Below are 16,467 nucleotides of genomic sequence, written 5' to 3' on the forward strand. Positions count from 1 at the left end.
ATGAGAGTGACAGGTCCTGCCCCTCCAACACACAGGCGCGCTCTCCAACCAGGACCTCGGTGGGAAGGTGAAGGCGGGAGGGTGCTTCTGAGGGGGTGTGGAGCGCTCGTGCGGGGTTTGAAGTCCTCACCCAGGGGTGGGAGGAGGCGAGCTCCCTGCCACTCTGGGTGGAGGCCGGCTGCCCTCTGGCTGACTCTTTACCCCTCTCTCCGCTCTCTCCTTCAGAGGCACCCGGGGACCTGCCTCTCGCCTGGCAGCTTCCTGGGGGTCGGCTGGCAGCAGGTAGGTGCTTTTCCAGATCAGCAGGGTTAGGGTGGGGCTGCGCAGAGGGCAGGATCCAGGGGAGAGCCACCTTTCTGAGCCAGTGGGAATTGTATTCGTGCCCTCTTGACTGGAAGGGAGGATCCCCCTTTGTGGTCAAAAACAAAGAGTAGACAATGAAAAATACCTTATCAGGCCAAGCAGTGACCTGGGAATCAAGAACTCCAAGCTTTTCGTGCGGGAGAACCTTGGAAGTCACCTCATACAGGCTCTTGTTTAAAGATGAAAAAGAAACACAGAAGCTGAGATACTGGCCAGCTGGTTGGAGGCCTGGCCTCGGAGGGCGTGGGCCTCCTGGCTCTCTGTTCACAGAGGCTGCCTTTTATTTGAATCTGCTTTGTATGTGTTGGCTTCTGTGCTGACGCTTCTCACAATGCCCATCCATTAATTATATTACAAAAATAAAAAACATTGCCTTTACAATTTTTTTCCAAAATAATACAAGTTATGTAGTTCTTAGGTCATTAGCACCTGCCAGGTACTCAGTTCCTTACAGATAGAAATACTCACTTAATCTTCTAACAAACCTGTGAGGTAAATGCTTTTACTGCCTCTACTTTATGGATGAGGAAACTGATGCATGAAGAGGTCAAGTTAACTTCTCCAAGGTGATGGTGAGTGTCTGCATTGGGATTCAAAGCCAAGTGTGCTGACGTCACCATGCACGCTCTTAACTGCTCTATGCCCTGATTCCCTGTGCAAACATTAGTGCTGTTTACTGAATAGTCACAGCTTTGTGTTTTTCGGGCGTGTGATGGGCTTGCCCTTCCTGGGACCATGTGACTGCTCCGCTAATGAGTCATAAGAAGTGTGTCGTGTCACTTCTGGGCTGGATCGTGTGATCGCTAGTCTGTGACTCTCCAGATCTCTCTTTCGCTGGGCCGTGGACACTGGGAAAGCTCCAGATGGTTTCTCCGTCAGCCTGGGCAAGTCGGAGAGGAAGCAGAGCCCCAGCCAACCGTAGGTGCACAGAGCTTGAGTGTGAAATAAACATCTCTTGTTTAGTCGTGACATTTTGGGTTGGTTTGTTACCAAAGCATAACCTGGCCCATCCTGACTGATGCGATCTCTGATGTGCTTAATATTTTATGGGGAACATTAGCAAATATGTTGGACGCTTAACAGTCTTTCCAAATAATTAGTTTTTTAGCCTTCCTCGGTAGCATTCACTTTCTTCCTTATAGATGGAAGGCAGCCTGGTACTGTGGAAACAGCATGGAGCTTGAGGCTGAAAGTTCTGGGTTTTGGTACTTATTATTTTTTTAATACAATAGCGGTATTGAAATATAATTAATATACCATATAGTTCACCTATTTAAAGTGTACAATGCAGTGGTTATTTTTTTTTTTAAAGATTTTATTTTTTTCCTTTTTCTCCCCAAAGCCCCCCGGTACATAGTTGTGTATTCTTCGTTGTGGGTTCTTCTAGTTGTGGCATGTGGGACGCTGCCTCAGCGTGGTTTGATGAGCAGTGCCATGTCCGCGCCCAGGATTCGAACTAACGAAACACTGGGCCGCCTGCAGCGGAGCGCGTGAACTTAACCACTCGGCCACGGGGCCAGCCCCTGCAGTGGTTTTTAATATATTCACAGAGTTCTGCAACCATCACTACAATCAACTTGGGACCATTTTCATCACTCGGAAAAGAAACCCCCTTACCTATTAGCAGTCACTCCTATTTTTCCCCCAAATCCCCCAGCCCTAGGCAACTAGTAATCTACTTTCCGTCTCTATGGATTTGCCTTTTCTGGACATTTCATGCAAGTGGAATCATACAGAATGTGAGTTCCCTGAGGGAGGGATCTTGGTCTGCTTTGTCCTGTGGTGTAACTGGTGCCTGGGACAGGGCCTGGTGCGTGGTGGTGCTCAGGGTGTATCTGTCGGATGAGTGAATGGCTGCCAAGGGCAGGGCCCGAGGGCAGGGCGGTGATGACTGGGTATTGCCCAGCATTGCCCTGGATGGAGAATGAAGGAGGCGGTAGACTGACCTGCTGACAATCTCTGTCTCTTGCCCATCCAAAAACTTCTGTCTCAGGGCTTATTATGAAGATGAAAAGTGAGGTGAAGGCCACGCCGTTGATGTGGGGTGGGGCCTAAGTAAAATGCCCCCTTGCAGGGCTGAGGTCATTGAGGGGTAGGTGCGGGCCCACCACACCCCAGATTTCTCTTCCTTTGTAGACTCTTCCCCAGTCCACGCTTTTCTCAGCACCTCGCTGGATTCCCTCCCCTCCCGGGAAACTTCCAGTCCCCGGCTCCCCTTCCCTGGATGCCTGGCCAGAGATGAGATCTGAAGCCATGGATTGTACCCCTTTCTCAGAGTCACACCCTGAGGCTTTGGGAGGTCCCTGCTGCTGTGAAGAGGGCAGCAGCGCTGCTGGCTTGCTGGCCTGTGGAATTCCTACCCACACCTGCAGACCAAGCCGGGGAGCTTGTTTGCCTTTTCCTGGGAGCTCAGCTCAGTTTGGAGGGCAGGGCTGCGGGCCAGGGTTGGCACAGGGAGCGGCATCTGGGTTTCTCTGTTAGCCGGCGCTTGGAGTTTGACTGGAGGCAGGTATTTTCTGTGGTTTACCAGTGTTGGTGAAGCCTGTAAACTGATTTCTTGGCAGCATCAGAAATGTCACTCAGCTTAGCAGATGGCTGCTACAGCACTTCACACATCAATGTCAATTTTTTTTTTATTAATGTTATGATAGATTACAACCTTGTGAGATTTCAGTTGTACATTATTGTTAGTCATGTTGTGGGTACACCACTTCCCCTTTTGTGCCCTCCCCCCACCCCCCCCTTTTCCCTGGTAACCTCCTTGTCAATATATTAACTTCCACCTATGAATGGTGTCATATAGAGTTCGTCTTTCTCTGACTGGCTTATTTCGCTTAACGTAATACCCTCGAGGTCCATCCACGTTGCTGCGAATGGGCCAATTTTGTCTTTTTTTATGGCTGAGTAGTATTCCATTGTGTATATATACCATATCTTCTTTATCCAATCATCAGTTTCTGGGCATGTAGGTTGGTTCCACGTCTTGGCTATTGTAAATAATGCTGCGATGAACATAGGGGTGCAAGGGACTCTTGGGATTTCTGATTTCAGGTTCTTAGGATAGATACCCAGTAATGGGATGGCTGGGTCATAGGGTATTTCTGTTTTTAACTTTTTGAGAAATCTCCATACTGTTTTCCATAGTGGCTGTACCAGTTTGCATTCCCACCAACAGTGTATGAGGGTTCCTTTTTCTCCACAACCTCTCCAACATTTGTCGTTCTTGGTTTTGGATGTTTTTGCCAATCTAACGGGTGTAAGGTGATATCTTAGTGTAGTTTTGATTTGCATTTCCCTGATGATTAGCGATGATGAACATCTTTTCATGTGTCTATTGGCCATATTCATATCTTCTTTTGAGAAATGTCTGTTCATGTCTTCTGCCCATTTTTTGATCAGGTTGTTTGTTTTTTTGTTGTTAAGCCGTGTGAGTTCTTTGTATATTATGGAGATTAACCCTTTGTCGGATAAGTGGTTTGTAAATATTTTTTCCCAATTAGTGAGCTGTTTTTTTGTTTCTATCCTGTTTTCCCTTGCCTTAAAGAAGCTCTTTAGTCTGATGAAGTCCCATTTGTTTATTCTTTCTATTGTTTCTCTCAACTGAGGAGTTATAGTGTCCGAAAAGATTCTTTTGAAACTGATGTCAAAGAGTGTACTGCCTATAGTCTCTTCCAGAAGACTTATTGTTTCAGGCCTAATCTTTAGGTCTTTGATCCATTTTGAGTTTATTTTGGTGTGTGGTGAAAAAGAATGGTCAATTTTCAATCTTTTGCATGTGGCTGTCCAGTTTTCCCAGCACCATTTGTTGAAGAGATTTTCTTTTCTCCATTGTAGGCCCTCTGCTCCTTTGTCGAAGATTAGCTGTCCATAGATGTGTGGTTTTATCTCTGGGCTTTCAATTCTGTTCCATTGATCTGTGCACCTGTTTTTGTACCAGTACCATGCTGTTTTGATCACTGTAGCTTTGTAGTATGTTTTGAAATAGGGGATTGTGATTCCACTGGCTTTGTTTTTCTTGCTCAGGATTGCTTTAGCAATTCGCGGTCTTTTGTTGCCCCATATGAATTTTAGGATTCTTTGTTCAATTTCTGTGAAGAATGTTCTTGGGATTCTGATTGGGATAGCATTGAATCTGTAGATTGCTTTAGGTAGTATGGACATTTTAACTATGTTTATTCTTCTAATTCATGTGCATGGAATGTCTTTCCATCTCTTTATGCCGTCGTCAATTTCTTTCAAGAAAGTCTTGTAGTTTTCATTGTATAGATCCTTCACTTCCTTGGTTAAGTTTATCCCAAGGTATTTTATTCTTTTCATTGCGATTGTGAATGGGATTGAGTTCTTGAGTTCTTTTTCTGTTAGTTCATTGTTAGTGTGTAGAAATGCTACTGATTTATGCACGTTAATTTTATACCCTGCTACTTTGCTGTAGTTGTTGATTATTTCTAATAGTTTTTCTATGGATTCTTTGGGGTTTTCTGTATATAAGATCATGTCATCTGCAAAGAGCAAGAGTTTTACTTCTTCATTACCTATTTGGATTCCTTTTATTTCTTTTTCCTGCCGAATTGCTCTGGCCAACACCTCCACTACTATGTTGAATCATCAATGTCAATTTTAATCAAAGATACTGATTGGGGGAGATTTCTCAGCTAATCTGCGGAGAGTAATAATTCTTGTTTTCTTTATTTTCTTAGAAAAGTGAGTGGTTTCCCTCAGAAAATCCAGATCCATAGGTGTAAAGCCTTTTAAAATTTTTTCACTTAAATATAATATACAAACTGAAAGTGCACAAATCATGAACATACAGATGGATACATTTTGACAAAGTGAATATATTCACGTAACTACCGTCCAGATCAGGAAATTGGATGCTGCCAGCAGCCAGGAGGCTGCGTGACGTCCCTCCTGATCCCTGCCTGCCTTTCTCCCTAAATCGCTCTCTTGACATCTAATACAACAGGTTGGTTTTGCCTGTTTCTGAATTTTCTATCAGGAGAATCATACAGTGCGTCCTTTCTGTGTCTGGCTGCTCCTGCTAAGAAGGATGTTTGTGATTCATCCGTGTGGTTATAGGGAGTCACAGCTTATTGATTTGCATTGCTATATATTTATTTTTCCCTTCTGCTATTGATGGACATTTTGGCCATTTTACAGATTTTTAAAAATTATATATATTTCAGATTTTATTTTCTACTTTATGTGCTCGTAAAGCACTAAGTAGTTACTAAGCAATAAACTGCTTCAGAATATAACCCAAATATTTTGGTTAATTTCTTTCTGGACTAGAAAGGCATTAACATTGGTCTTGGGTGGCAGTGGGCTTTGCAGATGAGACAGAGAAGTTTGCACTTCATTATGATTAAATGTCTTCCTATTTATGGAATGGAAGAGGGATTCGGGGTGCCCTTGTTACTTCTACAGATACGTTTAAAAAATTATAAGATGGAAAATTTGATGTTCCAATTTGTGACAAGAAGGATCATCAGACTCTGTCATATTTCAGTTACGTAAGTAATCAGATCATAAATGGCATTACGGTGTACATGAGACATCCTCAGTAGCCTGTCGTTAGATATTTTGTTGCAGTAGAGATACTCTACATCATACCTATGTTTAGACTGATTGCCCCTGGCAACCACCGTTCTAGTCTCTATTTCTATGGGTTTGGCTTTTTTAGATTCCACATGTAAGTGAGATCATGCAATATTTATCTTTCTCTTTCTCACTTATCTCACTTAGCATAATGCTATTGAAGGCTTTTAAGCAATGATGAGACTGGCTTTGATTCACAGAATGAATATCACTCTGGTTGTACTGTGGAGAAAAGATCAGAAGGAGCACGAGTAGATTCAAGCTGGTTAATTAGGAAACTATGGCAGAAACCCAGGCCAGACACAGTGCCAGTTGGGATTCTGGTGTGGTAGTAGAGAGGGATGTGAGAGAGATGTCAAAAGCAAGGGCATCAGGATGCAGTGGTGACGGATTGAAGCATTCAGCAGAGGGAAGGGGAAAAGGGAAACTTCAAGGCTGAGTTCAGATTTTTAAGACTTGCAGAGCTGCTGCAAAAGGAACAGTGAAGGAGACTAGGATGGAGAAAGATGAGTTTGGTCTTAGACTTGCAGAGTTGAGGTTCCTTTGCGACATCCGTGTGGAAATGATTAGTAGGAAGTTGGATACATGGCTCAGGAGTTTGGAGGAGAGATTTGGAATAGAGAGATGAATTTGAGCGTCTTGGGCCTTCAGATGGTACTAGTTCCTAGTACACTGCCTGGCATATTTTAAATTCTTGATGAATATCTTTTGAATGAAAAATAAATAGATTGTGGTGTAAACTGTTTCTGTACCATGAACTGGAGCAGGGTTTAAGGAAAGTGCATAATCATCTCCTTAGAAAGGCTATCTGTTAAATGAGAAAATAATAGAATGCACCTCCATCCAAACAGAAATGATTCTTGGATCGTGTGATATTTTGCATGTGGGTAATTGACTTTCCTAGTAAGAATTTGGGGGAAGGGTTGGAAAATGAACTCAAGCTGTAAGTGTAAGAGGAAATTGGGTACCTCTTTTCATTTTCTTGAAAGCCCTGCAGCCTACAGCCGTCTAGTCTGTTGCACGGCCCACAGTATCATCAGGCAGGTCCCTCCACATATGCAGGAAGAGGGACATGCTGCATATGCTCCGCTGCAAATCTGTCAGCATCCCAACAAATAGCAAACACTCATAAAATATCTTAGCAATAACCACAGCTCAACCACAAAGGATGAGGAAGATAAGGACCCAAGGTCATATCAAAATGGTCTTCTGTCGACAGTTCGCATCACTATTTCCTGGATTATTAGTGGTTTACTGAGCCAGGCGGGACCTGGTGTCCAGATGGCCAGATGAGCTTGGAAGTCCTCCTTTGGACTTTGAGTTCTAGGCGGCAGAGTGAAGGGTGAGGGAGCCCAGCCCCTTCTTGTTTTGTGCGAACAAGAATGCTGCATGTTTTTAAAAGGCAGCCAATGATTTTAGCTTTCCTTATGATAGCGCTTGTGTGTTTTGTCTTAGAGGAGAACAGTAGATATGTAGATACAGGAAAAATGGGCACAATAAATGTTTGTCCTCCCACATTCTCTTCTTTTAAAATGTAATTCTTGAAATATCACAGGAGATATGCTGACAAATACAGAGATTTTATTTAATGTTGCCCTGGTTTTCAGAAGTTTATTTTTGAAGAAGTATTCAAATTCACTGTTTATCGAGCCCCTACTCTGTGCCAAGCTGGGGCTCCAAAGGTCCTTTTTCTTGTGGAACTCACAGTCCAGCCAGGAGACAGATGTTAAACAAGTAATTACAAGTCTGATCAGAGTCATGAGAAGAAACCCACAAGAAACCTGGCCTAGCTGGTCAGGGTAGGTCTCCCTGGGGAAGCAACATCTAGATTCAGGCTTCAGAGGTGAGTGAGAATTAAACTAAGAGGAGGGAGGGTTCCAGATGGAGGAAATGGCATGTTGACAAGGCAGGACTTGAGGGCACACTGAGTCCGAAGAGGTGAGGCTGGTGCGAAGGGGCCAGCTGGCCTCCAACCTGTTAAGAATTGTGAATTTTATCCTGAGCACAACCAGTATGCTGTGAAAGGTTTTAAGAATGGAAGTGACATAATCAGATTTATGTTTTAGGAGAGCACTCTGGCCTCAGTGAGAAGAAGCCAGAGAAAGTAAAACAAGTCTGGTTGGCAGGCAGTGGTGTTGAGCCAAGTGAGAGCCGAGAGGAATTTTTGGTTTAAGGCAGAAATGAGCAGGGCTTGGACTAGGGTGGTTGCCTTGGGGCTGGAAGGAATTGGATAAATCAGATCTATTTTTCTTTGTAAAAGTAATGTGTTTTTTCTCATTACATAAGTATTTTTATTGTAGAAAATCTTGAGAAAATATATAAGCACACATACAAAAAGAAGTCACCCAATCTGATCTCCGAGGGAGTAGCATTATTTATTTGATGTAAACCCTTTCAGTATCTCTTCTGTGCATTTATAATACATATTGATTTTTCAAAACAAAATTTGCATATTATATGTACGTTGTCTTATATCCTGTGCTTTTAATAATATCCTTTGAGGCTCCAGTGTAAGCTCTTTGGCCTGTGTTGACAATTGAAATGCCTTGGTATCAGTTTGTGCATTTCCCCAGAAAGAATTCCCTATCAGTGTAGACAGAAAAACCTAGGGCCTGTTTTCAGAGCCTGCCGTTCATGGTCCTGAATCTAGTTCACTTCTGGCCTAGAAGAATGTCTACGTGATGTGTTAGCGTCTAAGCCACGGGAGGGGGCTCCCTGGGAGATGCTTTGGAGAAGCTCCAGTCAGCAGAGCTCTGCTGTAGGGCAGGCAGCCACCATAGGCCTACTCCAGGCTGTTGCTGGGGCTGGTGTGAAGCTTGAGGAGCTCAATTCCATCTCCGAATGGTCAAAGGAAAAGGGCTTCATAGAATAAGAATCAACCGCCAAATGGCTTCCGGCAGAGCCTTGAGAGGTCTTCCCTCAAGACCTGCTGAAGGGAAGACTAAGAAGTGAAATGCTGAAAATAATATAATGTCAGTTATATCTCAATAAAAAAAAGAAATGAAATACTGTTGGGGGTGTCATCTTGAAACTGCGATGACCCATCTTTTTTTTTTTTTTTACGGGAATGTTCATAGCAGCTTTATTCACAATAGCCTAAAACTAGAAGCAGACCGAATGTCATGAACAGGAGAATGGATAAACACATTGTAGTTCATCCATACAGTAGAATATCACGTGGCACTAAAAATGAACAAAAATATGGATGAATCTCAGAAATGTTGTCCTGAGCAAAAGAAACCAGACACAAAAGAGTACGTTCTGTATAATTCCATTAATAACAAATTACACAACAGGCTACTCTATAATGATTAAAGTAGATCACTAGTTGCAGCTGGCCAGGGTAATTGGCCACCAAGGGCACCAGAGAACTTTTTTTTTTAAATTGAGTTCATAATAGTTTACATCAATGTGAGATTTCAGTGGTACATTATTTCTTGTCTGTCACCACATAAGTGCCCCCCTTCACCCCCTGTGCCCACTCCCCACCCCCCTTCCCCTGGTAAATACTGAACTGTTTTCTTTTGTGATGACCCTTCCTGACAGGTCATAAAACAAACCAACACCCTTCTGCGTTGGGAGTTGTTTGTCAGCCCTGTTGGGCGCGTCTCTCTCATTTTAACAGGGCTTACTCTTATGCTTTGCAAAATCCGGGGAAGGGATTCTAGCTTCCTGGGTCAGCAGTACACACCAGTGGCCTGGGAAGTTTTTCTAGGGCAGCCCCAGAAGATTAGGGAGTAACATCTCTTGGTTCGAGAAATTTCTCATAGAATTTTTTTTTCTTTTCTTCCGGAAGAGATTAGCGGGGAGGGTCTCCTGACCTGAGCTTTACCCATTTAGACTTGCAGTCTTCCTGGTCTTTGGTGTCTGGCCCTGAAAGGCACTGCCTAAGGGGAGGAAGGGATGAATTCTAGTGGCCCAAAGCCCTGCCACAACCCTCCTGAGATCCAGCCTTCGGCATGTCAGGGAGTCCAAGGTGCAGGGACTCAGGATTGCTCCAGGTCACGGGCGATCCTATCAGCGACGCAAGGATGACCTGCATCCGTGGGTCCACCTAGGTGAGATGAAGGCAGCAAATTTCCCCCGAGAGCTGGAGCAGCCTCTTCAGGCTGTTGTCTTACCTCACTTAGTAAACTCCCAGTGTGTTAACATGTGCCGAAGGACTGGATTGTGGCCTCAGCAGAGGGCGTGTAAGGGGTGTGGCACTCTCAGGCTGTCAGTTTTGTGTTGGACAAGATTCGCATCTTCCCTTTTCTCTCTGAGAGGCTGTTTGCTTCTTTGCATTGGAGAGCAGCTGTCTTCGTGGGAGGGGCCAGGGGAAGGGGGGCTCTTGGTAAAGATAGAGAGGGAATTTGCCTTCAAAGTCTCATGCAGGGGATCTAAAGAGAAGATGTTTCAAGAAGGCATTTCCTGTTATTGGACCAGCTTGTGGTTGGAAGACCTTCAGGTTCTTTTGAGGGGTATGTCTACTTAGATACATCACAAAAAGTGACAAAACCAAGCTCTGAACTTTTTATAAGAAGAGCTCAGAGTTTCTGATCTGTGGCCACAGGGGGACAATTCTTTTTATGTTTATCATCTTAATAACTCATTCTTATCCTGCCCAGAGAAGAGCTATAAGTCCTTCTGGATCTGGAGTCCTCCATTTTCACTGTAAGTCCAGCGTCACCTCTGTTCTTCGCTGCAAGTGACGGAAGTGATCCTGTGAAAGGTTTGCTGTAGCAGGGTTTGTGGCGTGGCCAGGCTGCCAGCCCCACACTTCTCTGTGCTGTTTCCATAGCAGCTGGAGAATACAGTTTCATTTATTCGTTCTACAGTCACTTAGGACACTACTGTGTTAGTGCTGAGCGTGCAGTCGTGAATATGTTGACGTCACTACCCTAAGGAATTTACAGCATGAATGAACCTTTTTTGGCTGAGTTGATAGTCTGATATCAAAGAGGAATGCTAATAACTATGTTCTTTTAGCTCTGGTGTCTGGTCATGGTGCCGTCCGTTTGGCTACAAAACATGTTTCTGTAATGAAATTAGCTCATATGCCGTTGGTTGAAAGGTGAGTGATGCCAGTTCATGTGATTTTCACCCTCTGTAAGAGGAGCCAGAATAGCAGGAGTGGCATTACAACCTTCAGCAGGGGGGGTAAATGCCCTCAGCCCAGCTGATGCACCCACAGCAGCTCTTTCTGCTCTGTTTTAAGAAAATTAAAAATGAGCACCTGTGCCCAGGCTGCCTCCCTAGAGACTTGCACCCTTAGCCTGAGGGCGCTCAAAGGGCGGTAGGTTGTACTTCCTCCTGTCATGTCTCACTGGGAAACCAGCATTTCCATCCTGTAGTTTTTATGTACTTTTAATATTTCCTGCAGCAACCTCTTGCTGCCATGAGCTGCTGGTTTGCTTCTGCGGTGATAATTGCGTATGTGTGTGTGCAGGTGCATGCGTACCCTCTGGTTACCACAGGTTTTGGAGGGTGTTGAGTGATTGGAGGGTCTGCCCCGTCCTGTTTCCCATAAGCCCTGGTGCTGACGTCTGGAGGGCCAAGTCAGTTAAACATCCATGAACTGAGGAAGTGGGAGTTCTGAGCTTTCTGTTCTTCCTTTGAGCTTTGCCCCAACACCGTTTCACTGTGAACCTCAGGAGGAGAGAGCGGTGGCAGCTGCCAGCCCGGGTAGTCTCATCTGCAGCCTCTGAAACGTCGCTCCTCAAACTGCAGCCGTGGCCCCAGCTAGAGAGGGCCTGCTGGGAGCCTGTCCATTTCTCAGCAGTTCAGATTCTGCAGGGAAACTGACCCCGTTACCATTTCCCGAATTGAGCATGGGGCGAGGGCTCCTAGGCTATCTTAATATTATACGGGAAGCGCTGTTTGGGAATCCACTTTTGGTTTTGATTCTGTGGTGACTTTAGGTGAGAAACGCTCTTTGAGTGGCAGCAGGAAGTTAAGTAGCCCAGTTTACTTCCTGAGAGACAGACCATCAGTGGTCTTCACTTTGTGCTGTGCCTGGACAGCATCAGGCCAGCCACTCACAGTGCTCCAGCTCGGGGCCTGGCAAGGCCAGCAGGAAGGGCCCCAGTGGGAGCAAGAAATGAAGAATGTGGCACACTTGGCCAGGAGGGCTTGCTTTGAAAATGTTCCCAACATGAATGTGTAACCTGACTCTGAAAGTCTTACCTTGTGGGTTGTGGAGAAGTTCTGGAAACAGCCCACATCAGTATTTCCTGGCTCCACCATTGTCCCATCCCTCCGTCCTCATTCTGCACAGCCACAGGCCATTTAAAAATCACAGAGGTTTGCTTTGAGGAACAAATCTGTTTCTTAAATTTCTACATCTGAATGTCAATTCTACACTAAACGACAAGCCCAAAAGATGGTTGGGTTTGTTTTCACCACACACCCGTGCAGCATACACAGAATGCAATCATGGGACTCGTGGGAGGCCTCGTTGTCCTCAGTTTGCTCTAGGAGTTGCAAGGGAAGGATACCTGGTCCATCAGGATCGTGGCACGCCCCAGGAGCTGCGTCTGTGGGAATGAGAGGCCGCCTTGTGGGCCTGTGACCTCGCATCCACCTCCCCGGTGGGCGGGAAGGTGCACTCCTGTCTGGGAATTCAGCCAAACTTTCCTGATCTGTTCCTCCTCTTGGCTCCTGTTTTCACAGTAGTGTCACTGTTGGGCTGAGAAAGGGAGATAGAGGAATCAACAGAATGGAAGGTACGGGCAAATAAATATGTTCAAGTTGGAAGATGAATGAATCCATGTGCTAGCAGCTACTTTCCTTGAAGGAGAATTGCAGGATGCTTTATCTCCTTTTTGCATGGAAAAAAACACTTTGCTATCCAACCATGTGGTCAAAACTTCTCGATATTTCGTGGATCCTTCTTTTTCGGCGTCTCCCCATCCTTCCCAATCCAAGCCTTCACTCTTCATGCTGCAGCACGGCAGACCATTTAAAAATCACAGATCTGGTCATGGGACTTCCTCTCCCAGGGCTCACCATTGCCCCATACCCCTTCCTTGCCCTCACATCCTGTGCTTTATCCACTGGGATCACTGGACCTTTGGGTGGTCTCTACCCTCAACACTACCTCGTCTCTCCTTACTCCCTGTATAAGTCAGGTTCTCCAGAGAGACAGACTGATGGGCTGGATATATATGTGGAAGGAGATTTAGTACAAGGAATTGGCTCATGTGATTATGGAGGCTGGCAAGTCCAAAATGTGCAGGTTGGGCCAGCAGGCTGGAGACCCAGGAGAGAGGCTGTTTCAGTTTCAGTCCCAAGGCCATCTGCTGGAGAACCAGAAAGAGCAGATGTTGCACATGATGTCCAAAGGCAGTCTGCTGGAGGATTCTCTCTTGCTTGGGGGAGGCTGGTCTTTTCGTTCTATTCAGGCCTTCAACTGATTGGGTGAGACCCACCCACATGATGGAGGGCAATCTCAAAGACCACTCAAATTACTCAAAGACCACTGATTAAAATGTTGACCTCATCCAAAAAGAACCTCACAGAAACATCCAGAATAATGTTTGATGGAATATCTCTACACCCTATATGGCCCAGTCAAGTTGACACATAAAATTAACCATTGCACTCCCCCTTTGCTTTTTGTCATTTGCCCACACTGGACTTCTTCCTACTTTTCTAATGTGCTTTGCTAATGCTGGACTCTGGGCCTTTGCACATGCTGTTTATGCCGCCTGGAGTGCTTTTCATCTGGCCTGTTCTTATTCATCCATGATGTGTCAGCTGAAATTACACTTCCTTTAGGGGAACTTCCCTCTTCTCCTGGGCTAGGTTCATTTCTTCAGAATATGTTGCCAGAGCACACTGAACTTCCCTTTAGTATCACACTTGGAGTTACTTGTTCAGTGTTGGCCTTCCCCACTAGACTTTAAGCTCCACAAGGACAGGGAGCATATCTGGTTTGTTATAGGCCTGGCATTTACCAGCCGATCATCCAGTGAATGAATGAATGAATGAATGTGTTGAAAGTTTACACTGTATTACAAGCTTACAAGGTACAGGCTCTTAACATACACAGATACAACCCTGTGAAGTAAATACTGTCGTCATCTTCACTTTTACAGACTGAGGCCCACGGAGGTTAGGGACTTGCCCAAAGTCACGTCACTAGTCCTATAGAATCAGGGCTTCAAATAAAATAATAAGAAACATAACCACAAGCACTTGCGGCGCTTAATAAGGGTCAGGCACTATTTTGTTCTTTTGGCAGCTTACAGCAACCTGATGAGGTCGGTAGCCCTTAACTGCCCTGCCCCACGGTGTTCCCTGCCTCCCGGTATTTACTCTGGAGGATCCACTTGCATCTGTCTCTGGGACTTGGGCTGGTCCCCTCTTCACCCTGTGGTCTTCTCTGGACCACCTTCAGTTCTCTGTTCCTCTGCCCCAGTAAATAGGGGCAAGTTAGCAAGTCTGCTGGCCAAGTAGATGTCCAATTGAGGAACAGAATGCTGCTCTCTCCTCCTTGAAGTTACCCTAGTCGGTACAAGAACCCCTTGCCTCCAGCCACCACGAGTGAGCGTGTGTGGAGAGATGCTTCTCTGTGAGCACTGTACTCTCCAAAAAGCAGCCATCTCTCCCTGTCTTCCACTTAGCTCGACCTAGTGGGGGTGTGTGGGGTCAGCCAGATTCTCCGAGCTGGCATCTCAGTGACCTGGGGAGGTGTGGAGGAGGAGTCAGATAGTCCCTGGTGCCAATAAATAATAAGACTTGGTTTTCTGAAATCCAGTATATACATGTATGTTTTGACGCTGTGTGTCTTCCCAGGATGACTTGGAAATAACATCTGCTTTCCCAGGGTATGGGGGCGTTGTTAGCTAAATGTCTGTTTCATCGTGTTAAATTACGAACTGATGCCCTGGAGGAATTAATTCCCCAGATGAGGGAGCGGGTCTTTTTTTTCCTATACCAAGTCACAGTATTCATAATGCAGCCAAATGTGGCTCTGCTGTAAAAGAGTTTAATTTTTCAAGACAATCAGACGATTTTATGGCTGACTTGAAGCATTTGTCCGTAACCACAGAGCTGATATCGTGTTGCCTCCCTAACAGATTCTTGCTGACAGTCGGAGGAGAGATGAGTTGTGCGAAGTACAAAGCTTTTCAATTAATTTATGATCCTGTTAGGTGTAAAGCCTGTAATTACTTTGTGGTTGTTGCCTTTGCCAAAAAAAAGAGAAAAGTTGAAAACCTGTTTTATGGAAAAGTTTTTTCTGAACATGAAAGATAGCGTAGGTTAAAAGAGAAAGCTTGTGTGCCTCCCACTCCAGAGTGGGGAGTGGGGAGGAATGAAGATTTCTGGCCTATTCTTTCTCCTAACCAGTGAGCTTGTCAAGTACTTATTGGTGAATAGAGCTATTGTTTAGAACAATCTTTAGATCCTATTTTTACATTCTTGACTACACATCTCACATCCAACTGATTCATTCATTCATTCAACAAATATTTATAAGTGTTGCTGTGCCCGGGGACTGTTACAGGCTTGGGGGTAAAGTGGTGAACATGGAAAAGGCAGCTGCTCTCTTAGAGCTCCCACAGAATGGGGTGACTGGAGACAACACGCAAGTAATTAATTAATGAAGAAGATCATATCACATGGTGTTGACTGTTGTGCAGAAAATAGGAGTCAGTAATGAGATGAAGCGTGTGACCTTGGGAGAGGGAGGCAGCTAGTGTGTTTGGATCACTGAAGACACTGTAGACTTAGGGAGCTAATGCCTGAGAACTCCCCGTCCCCGCCCCGCCTACCTGGCTTTGCGAGTGCACTTGGCAGGTGGAAATGGAAGCCTTTACAAGCACCTGACAAACCGTTAGCAGGACTCTCTTTGGACTCCCAGTTCAGCTAAGTAGAGCGCATAGCTTCTTTAGGGAAAAGAGAAGGAGGCATTGAAAATCTTAAACAAGAGTAAGGTTCCCCAATCGCTGCCTTAATCAAGTTCATTAAAACTGAATGTATATTTAAAACTTCCTTATGATTAGCTTGATTTTAATGTAAGTAATAATATTTGAATTCCTCCGTGATGTCTCAGGACATCTTGATTTAGGAAATGGGGAGAAGTGTGCCCCCTAATGTAAATCTTTGGCTTTCGTTAGGAGTCCGTAAGTAGTAAACCCCGAATGCCTGCAGTATAAACAGGGTAAAATTTCTCAGAATTAACCACTCTGGGAAAAAATGCTTGGTTTGGAAAACCTCTACTACTTCAGACTGTGTGTTTCCCCAGCCACTGTATTTTGACAACTGAGACAATAAGATTAAAATAAATGAGAGTTTAAAACATACGCATACATAGAAAGATCAGTGCAAAGACAGGAATTTGTGCTTTGGGTTTCCCTGATAAGTATGGAACGTGATGCATGTGTGGTTGTTTGACTGCCCTCCTGCCCTGGGCCTGGCGGTAAAGTCCGTGGGATACGCCCCCGTTCGGCGGACAGCTCTGCAGAGCTGTGACCTGGCAGCAGTGACCAGTAATTTAGGGCCTTGCCCCACAGACTGTATGCA

At 45.1% G+C, this 16,467-nt stretch overlaps 1 protein-coding gene across 35 annotated transcripts in view; it reads left to right on the plus strand.

Annotated features, from left to right (window-relative positions):
• ANKRD6 (ankyrin repeat domain 6) overlaps positions 1-16,467 on the plus strand; it is a 193,671-nt gene that overhangs the window by 75,905 nt on the left and 101,299 nt on the right. Inside the window, exon 1 of one of the 35 annotated variants that reach the window (XM_070225287.1) lies at positions 7,653-7,801. The exons of 32 other annotated variants lie outside the window; for them this stretch is intronic. The gene's annotated coding sequence lies outside the window, so the exon portion shown is untranslated. Of the gene's footprint in view, positions 1-7,652; positions 7,802-16,467 lie in introns of those variants that run through there. 2 more of the 35 variants (XM_070225283.1, XM_070225293.1) reach the window with 2 other exon arrangements.

The sequence above is a fragment of the Equus caballus genome, chromosome 10, assembly GCF_041296265.1.
Source record: "Equus caballus isolate H_3958 breed thoroughbred chromosome 10, TB-T2T, whole genome shotgun sequence".
In the NCBI taxonomy this organism is placed as follows: domain Eukaryota; kingdom Metazoa; phylum Chordata; class Mammalia; order Perissodactyla; family Equidae; genus Equus; species Equus caballus.